Source organism: Triticum urartu, unplaced genomic scaffold, assembly GCF_003073215.2.
Source record: "Triticum urartu cultivar G1812 unplaced genomic scaffold, Tu2.1 TuUngrouped_contig_4582, whole genome shotgun sequence".
Classification (NCBI taxonomy): Eukaryota; Viridiplantae; Streptophyta; class Magnoliopsida; order Poales; family Poaceae; genus Triticum; species Triticum urartu.
The window spans coordinates 156-8,515 of record NW_024115181.1 but is presented as its reverse complement, the minus strand read 5'-3'; the positions used below and the strand labels follow the sequence as shown (position 1 = coordinate 8,515).

The following is an 8,360-nucleotide window of genomic DNA, read 5'->3' as shown; positions in this document are numbered from 1 at the left end:
CCCTAGCCACAACCGGCGACCTGGAGGGAAAGCCGAAGACGCCTTGGCAATGGCCTACACTCATAACGAAAACTAACTTTTACAAACTCATTCATCGATGCCCTAACTTCATCTATGACTAGTGCATAAGATGATAGCGTTCTTCCATTGATGTCGGATACCACCTGCATGCAATCAGATGCTACTACCGCATGTGAGATATGAAGATCGCTTGCCAGAGCTAGTTGACTTACGTGATTTTATTTGTAGTTCATTTTAGTTCGTGGGCTGGGCTGGGTCGTGCGTTACGTGTGGTTGTGGGCTGGCCTGGTTCGCGGGGGCATATCTGTCTAAGTCGTCGTCGTCAACCTCTGAACAGTCCCGGGCCGCTTCGCCGGTCGTCGCGTGAGTCGTTGAGCTCTGCACAGAAATACTCCCGTGTCCTCACTCACTTCCAGCACTCCCCACTCTTCTAGGGTTCCGCCGCTACCGCCGCACCTCCTTGCTCCGTTGCTCGTCGCTACTCCCGTCGCCGGTGCCACTCGCACGAGCCGCCGGTGCATCCGCACTCCCAGCCGGTGCCAGATCCGCCTCCTCCCCTGGACGGATCCGGCGCACCTACCTCCTCATCTCGCTCGCCTCCGCCTAATCCCCGTCCGCCTCCTCTCCTTCATCCGTGAGGTGCCTTCCCCAACCTCCCGACCTGTTTCCTCCACCACATCGATCAGGTAACACATCGACCACAGCCTGCATCTATCTATCTCTTAATTTACACCAACTAACTCTTGCTTCACACAGACAGAGCACCCGGATCTGTGTCCTCCCCGCCGCATTCCTTCTCCCCCGGCTCGCTGTCTTGCAATCTCCGACCTCCCTGTCTCCTTCCTTCACCACATCAGGTAAGATGCCCCTCGCCACTGCAGAGGATCCCAACCCCTCGCCACCAGTTAATTTTTTCATCTCTTTATTTATGGCACCAACTAACCTCTGCTTCACTCTGTCTGTAGCCAGTCAGCCGCCGAGCCAAGAGAGCAGTCGAGATGACCGGAGGAATCGTGACCGTGGCGAGCGGGGTGATGAACCCCCTCATCGGCAAGCTCACCACACTCATGGGCGACGAGTACAAGAAGTTCAAAGGGGTCAGGAAGCAGGCCTCATTCCTCGAGAAGGAACTCAGCGCCATGAACGCTGCCCTTCAGAAGCTCGAGCTCATTGATGAGATTGATCCAACCGTCAAGGATTGGAGGGACCATGTTAGGGAGATGTCGTATGACATGGAGAATTGTATCGATGACTTCATGCGACAATCTCGAGCCGACGATGCCAAGGGGGGCTTCATCAAGAAGACTGCTCGACGCATCAAGAAGATGCGAGAGCGTCTTCGGATAGCCGACCGGATGGAAGAGCTCAAGACTCTTGCCTTGGAGGCAAATGCTCGGCGCCAAAGGTATAATATTGATGATTGGAAGCCCACCACCAGCACCGTGGCTTTTGACCCACGAGTGCGAGCGGTGTACCAGGAGGCTGATACTCTCGTGGGCATTGATGGCCCAAGGGAGGAGGTTGCCACTATTTTGATGGATGCTCAAAAGAAACTCAAGGTGGTGTCGATTGTGGGCTTCGGTGGTCTTGGTAAAACTACACTTGCCAAGCAGGTGTATGACAAGATTGGCTCGCTGTTCGACTGCAAAGCATTCTTTTCAGTTTCGCAGAGGCCTGATATGACTGAGCTGCTCAACAATTTCCAGTGGAAACTAGGGATGAGGGATCCCGATACATCTCGCACTCGCAAGGTTGACGACATCATTGAAGAGCTAAGGCAACATCTGAAAGAGAAGAGGTATTATTTGCACACGCTACTCGTGTTAGATTTGAGCTGAATAATCGGATAGTATATATTTGGTATTGATTTTTATGCATCCAAGATCCATGCTTGATGGTTGCCTCTTTATGTTTTTGTGATAGAGAAATAGAGAGGAAAATGCAAAAAGATACATTTTTAGAAAAGACATATTGGAGTATTGATATATCCATCCGGTGTCATAAATGCTAGGGTATTAGAAACATGTTGCTCCCATCTACCTTTCTTGAAAAGAGTTTTTTTTTATTTTTGAAGAGAGGGTCTGTAATGCCCTCATGAGTCATGACCCATATGTGCTAAACAAGTTTGAAGTTTTAATGCATTATTCACGTTTAGGGTTAAACAACCACTTCATACCTTTTTGTGTGAAAATAGTTAATCTGAAGATCGATTTATGCATGCGAGATTTGTGACTGTTTTTATCTTTCTGTTTCGTGTATTTGTGATACACATGGACACTATACATAAACTATTTGGCAGAAATACAATCATTAGAATTATCGATGTAAGTTTTGGTAAAAAAAATTACAGTGTGTAAAATTTGCTAGGGTATAGTGGAAACCTTTCGGTACTCATCCATGCCTTTAATAAAGAGTTCTTTTGAAAGAAACATTCTGGAATGCCTATGCAATCCTTATGTGCTAAATGGTCATATGCTTTTGGTGTTATTTTTCCATTCATTATGATAATTCGTAGCTTCTTTGAGAAGTTCCTATATCATTTTTGTGTAAAGAGTATTTGCTCGAACCTTTTTTTCCAGTATGTTGATAATTTCGTCCATAATTTAATTATGTTCAACTATAATGTAATTAACCTCTGCAAATATTTGAATAGGTACCTGATTGTTGTCGATGATGTGTGGGATCAACCAACATGGAATACTATTAAGTGTGCTTTTCCAGAAGATATTAATGGAAGTAGAGTGGTAGTTACAACACGAGTGGAAGATGTGGCTGCAGCAGCCTGTCAGAATGACGGTGAGGGCATCTACAAAATGAAACCTCTCAGTGAGCAAAACTCAAGAATGTTATTGTTGAATAGAGTATTTGGGTCCAAAAATGATTGTCTACCCCAACTGAAAGAAGTTATGGCTGAGATTTTGAACAAGTGTCATGGATTGCCACTTGCAGTTATCACAATAGCTAGCCTATTAGCCAATAAAGAAACGTCAAGGAAGGGTTGGGAGAGCATAAGGGATTCTTTGGGTACCCAGCTAGCCACAAATCCCACCTTGGAAGAGATGAAGAGTATATTAAACTTGAGCTACATGCATCTTCCTGCCCATCTGCGGGCATGCTTTTTGTACTTTGGTATGTATCCCGAGGACCGCGAAATCGGGAGGGACGATCTGGTTCGGCAATGGATAGCTGAAGGCCTTGTCAGTAATTTGGATGGGCATGACCTAGAAGATGTTGGGAGGAGTTATTTCAATGAGCTTATTAACAGAAGTATGATTCAGCCTGTTATGATATGCAATGAAGAGGTGGTGTCATGCAGAGTACATGACATGATGCTTGATTTGATCCTAAGCAGGTGTGATGAAGATAACTTTGTAAGTGTGGGGTACAATTATAATGACATGGCAAGATTGCATTGCAATAAATACAAGGTTCGCCGGTTATCTCTGAGTTCTGTGGCTAGTCGTGGAGCAACATATGCCCCAACTATTGATATCTGCCTATCACAAGTTCGATCATTTACACTTTTCTGGACCCGCCTGCCTTCTCTTTTGTTGTTCAAGTATCTCCGGGTGTTGAGAATAGAAGAAAAAAGCCAAGGTCAGGAGACCACACTTGACCTCACTGCTATTGGTCAATTATTTCTGTTGAGGTATTTGCATGTTACAGTGTCATGTTACGTACAACTCCCTGCTAAATTTGAAGGGCTTGTTTACTTGGAGACATTGGACATGCCTCGTGCCCAGCTCAAGAGCACCCCCTCAGATATAGCCCAATTGCCTCAGTTGTCATATCTTGATATTCGGATGGAAAAATTCATGTGTGAATGTATTGGGAATATGAAATCACTGCGCTCTGGTAATAGATGGTGATGGGTTGTCCATGAAGGAAGTGAACTCAGTGAAGGTTATTATGGGTCTCGGAGAGCTGACCAATCTAAGGAAACTGCAGATCGGAGTGAATGGTTGGGAAAAGCCAGAACGTGATGCTTTCGCCAGCTCCCTTGGAAAGCTCCGTAACCTCAAATGTCTCAAATTCACTAGTGGCTATACTATGAAGATAACGAGCTGGCCTCATTATCCAATCCTTTTCCGCATCTCGAGGAATTTATCAGCGCCCCTAGATGGATATTCTGTAGAGTTCCTGTATGGATGGGTGGTCTAAATTGCCTTCGCATCCTGGAGCTGCGTGTGATGGAGGCGTCAACCCAGGATGTCAATCTTCTTGGAGAGCTTCCGTCCCTCGTAGTACTCTGGCTCATGGCGTTAAATATCCCAAAAGAAAGAGTTAGATTGGGCACGGGACTGTTCCCGGTTCTGAAGAGCCTCACATTTTCTGCTATGGAAGGTGTTGGGGCTTACCTAGGGTTCAAGGCGGGGGCCATGCCCAACCTACGAGACCTCAAAATCTCCACATGGGGGGAACGCGCTGTACCAGTTGGCCTGGAGCACCTGTTACGCCTTGAGAAGATTGTTCTGGATGGGGCTCGCACCGGTGATGCCATAGTGTCTGCGTTCAGGGATGCTTTATCAGCACACCCAAATCATCCTTTCGTTCGCACCGCATTTTAGTTGATTTCTGGTGTCGAAATGCAGTTTGTATTTGTCATTCTGTTTTACCAGCGGTGAGTTGCTCAGCAGGCCTTTCAGTTAGTGATGGGCATGCGGACTAATTTGGTACCATGTAATGTAATGTTATCTACCTCTGCATATTAATTTCCGCATGCATCGTGAGGGTTACACCGAACTGAACTTTTCCTATGATTTCAGTAGTGGAATGTGGTTGATTTGATATATTGTGTGATGACTGGATTGTGTGTTACTACTGATGACACTCTGTTGAGTTCACAGTGATTAGAACACATGATTGTGGAAATGAAACTGTCAATCAGCTTGGAAGGTCATGAAGAACTAATGGTAGCAGTAAAACTCCATGTCATCTCATGTTTGCTTAGCTACGCAACGAACAGTTTTAGATAATTAGTTGTTTGCAAAGGTCGTTAAGAATTTTCTTCTGTGAGTTCAGTAATGTGATGTCTACCGGAATAGTTCAGATCCAGTGGTTTCAGATACAAGGATTCAGGGTTGTACAGGGAGGAAGCAGGGGAAAGTTTTCTCTTGTTGCCAACGCTACCCACTCTCCACTCACTCTTTACATTGGCTCAGTGCTGAACACCTGAGCACAACAAGTCAAAGAGCAGCACGTCAGCCCGCTGGGCCCGTCTTGTCATTTACATGGGTGTTCACCTGTGCATGCTTGATCAAGTCATGCTCTTGTGCCGTCTTGTCGCCCTTGGCCATGACATACTACATGACGTGGTTTCAACCTCCTTTTCAAACAAATAAAAACATGAGCTGGTTGCAGTTTGAGTCTGACCGCCACCTCCAATTGGAGCGTCATCAATGTCGACGACGCCTGCCATTTCCATAGGTACAATTTTTTCAAAAAAGAAGAAAGGGAAATGAAGCTTATTCGTATCTACATTTCTTATCTTTTGCACAGCTCTGTAGAAAGATCGGCTGATGGTTTCTGTAGTCCTACTGAATAGTCTTCAACAGTTAACCGACTGCTCTGCACTTACGTCGCCGTAAACTGAAGCGTCCACCATCCAGTCATCTTAGTTAGTAATCTTTCTTTTTTTGCCTAATCCTTTTACTGTATAATATGCCTGATGGTGTCAGCACAATGTTCCAATGACTTGGAGCAGTTTTGTTTCTGTCTATATGTATCTGCTCTGGCCATGTATCTCTGTAACTGCATTTTCTGAATATCTCTCTGTGTCTAAGCGGAGGCTGCAGAGAGGAGAGAGGCAGAGGCACAACCAACAAAAGGAGGAGATTGTGAAGCTGCAGAGGAGAGGCAAAGAAGGCATCAGTCGAACAGAAGAAAGAAGCTCCTTCAACTAAGCGGTCTTCAAATATTTTTCACAAAAGTGGTGACACTGGCCTACGAGTCATCCGGAAGAATTTTTGTGCTGATATGACCTGCCGATGCAGTATTATGCTAAGTTGGCAAGTTTGTACTGCATTGTACACTAGAGTTTGCATTGATTTGCTTTCCTGAACATAAGTTCAGAGTTTGGCGCTGGTTAAGGTACCGAAAGGCGCTAGTCTTGATTCATGCGAGTCAGTTATCAAAACGCGGCTGCGATTATACATGGTAGTTCTAATTCGGTTTATGAGGAAATATGACTGCTGCGTTTCCAACCTATTTGACTTGAGGAGTACTAGTATTTGATTTGTTGGTGATAAGCTTCTTATTAGCACTAACATTTAATTCTACCATGGGATTAATTTGTGTTGTAGAAGCTTGGCTGTGGTTAATTATGTATACTCCAGGTCATTATGTAGATTATGAACAACAAGTGCAGATGTGATATGTAAGTAGTTTCAAGAAATGAGACTTGTTCAAATTGGTCAGCCTTGTGTCTGTGTTCAGTTGTTCACTGATCTGCAGTGTACATACATTGACTCATGCCTGGAGGAGGCTGAAAATCTGAGGTTCAGTAGCTGGTACGATATCTATCAAGGGGGATCCACGATCCATCAACATCGGCGCCTGTCAGATCCTCCCAATTGGTATACCATCAACGTCAACATCGGCGCCAGCCAATGAAATTGGAATTTTAGAGTGTCTGTCTGTGTACGTCGGTGTCACTGTAAGCAAGTTGCATGATGTGGAGTGAGACAGAGTTAGATTGGCGTATGCCAAGATAATGCACCTCCGCCTTATCCAACCTGTCCGCGCAGCCACCGTGGCCTGCCATGCGAACGGAGACATGCAAACACACGCACGTTCTTGGTCGCTCATTACGAGGTGTTATTGATCCTTCAGCATTTTTTATCACCAACCAGATGTACACAAGAGAGTGGCCACCCTGAGGCTGCTGTCAATGCATGGGTGCTTAGATGAGGTGCTAAGCACATTAAATAGCTTAGCAACTATACTCATCAATGCATAGGTGCTTAGCTTATGGTTGCTAAGCTTGCTTCATTTAATGATTTAGTAACTAAAACTCTTCATGTATTGGTGGACTTTTTTTTTAAATGGTTTGCTTAGATTCACGTGATTAGCATTGTTTTTTTTCTGAGGTCACCACACTCATCTCTCTCCTCTTAAATAACTTGCCACATTAAATTTTTTGCCTACGTGAAAAACTTAGCACCTGTATAAGATGAAACATTGGAAAAGGCCTAACTTGGCATTGAGCGCAAACCCCATGGCGTACGTGGTCCAAGACCATCATGTCCTCGTCGACCACGCCGGCTGACCCTGGTCGAACACCTTCATTGATGCTGCTGAAGCCGTCGGCGGTGTCCCGTCCAGTCCATGCATGCCCGGCATTGGAGCGACGGCCACCATCTCTATCTGGCGGAACAATGTACGCCAGCACCTCGCCGTCGCCGCATGGTCCTAAACCGGAGAGCACTCCCGGCCGGTGTGTCCATGGTTTGGCTTGGCCAACCGTGTCTCTTCTTTTTTTATGATAATACATGTCTCATTCATTATATTATAAAGTATAAAGATCAAAGTACAAATCACGTAAGGACCGACATGACAAAACTGAAAAGATAACAAAACATCTCTAAATTTGACACCAACACCCATCACCAGCCTCCGGCATCACCATAGCAGTCACTGAAAAAAAGAATGACAGATCAGCTCCTCACCCGAACTCGAGGCAGCTCCATCGCTGATATGCAGCTTTGCAGACCTCCAAGGTGGCTCACCAAAAGTGAAGCCCTTGTCGTTGAACGAATCAGATCGAGATAATACCCCGGACACGCCATCAAACTCCAGATCTGACACCCCACCACGACTAAGACGCCGAAGGAGGAAACCATATCTGCCATTCACGAACCACGAACCCGGCACACGTTCCGTCTTCCAGATGTCGTCGATGCAGATTTGCATCCGCTCCTGAACTACCTCCCAAGCTCCACGCCGACGCTGGAGCAAACACCATCGCAACAACGGAGCCCGAGGACACAGGTCCACCACGAGGATGCCGCCTCCGCCACGCCATCCTTGCTTGAACAGACTGGTTTCCAAATCCATCCCCAACCATAGGATCGACGGCCTTGTCAGGAAAGGACCCGAAGAATCCTTATTCAGCGCTGTCATCGTTATCGCCAAAGCCAAGACGATGAACAACCTAATAATCTAGACTACGAAAGAGTAAAAACGATCCACACGCATGGATCCGACGACCCGTCTCACCACCGACGATCTGACACTATTAGGAAAAGGGCTATAGATGAAATTGACACTAATGGCGCACCAGAGAAGTGGTGCGCCACTATTTATACTAATGGCACACCATGTGATGATGCGCCATTAGT

General features: G+C 45.9%; 1 pseudogene; it reads left to right on the top strand.

The window, feature by feature from the left end:
* Window positions 1–342: 342 nt before the first annotated feature.
* Window positions 343–4,811, top strand: LOC125528031 (annotated as a pseudogene).
* Window positions 4,812–8,360: the final 3,549 nt, after the last annotated feature.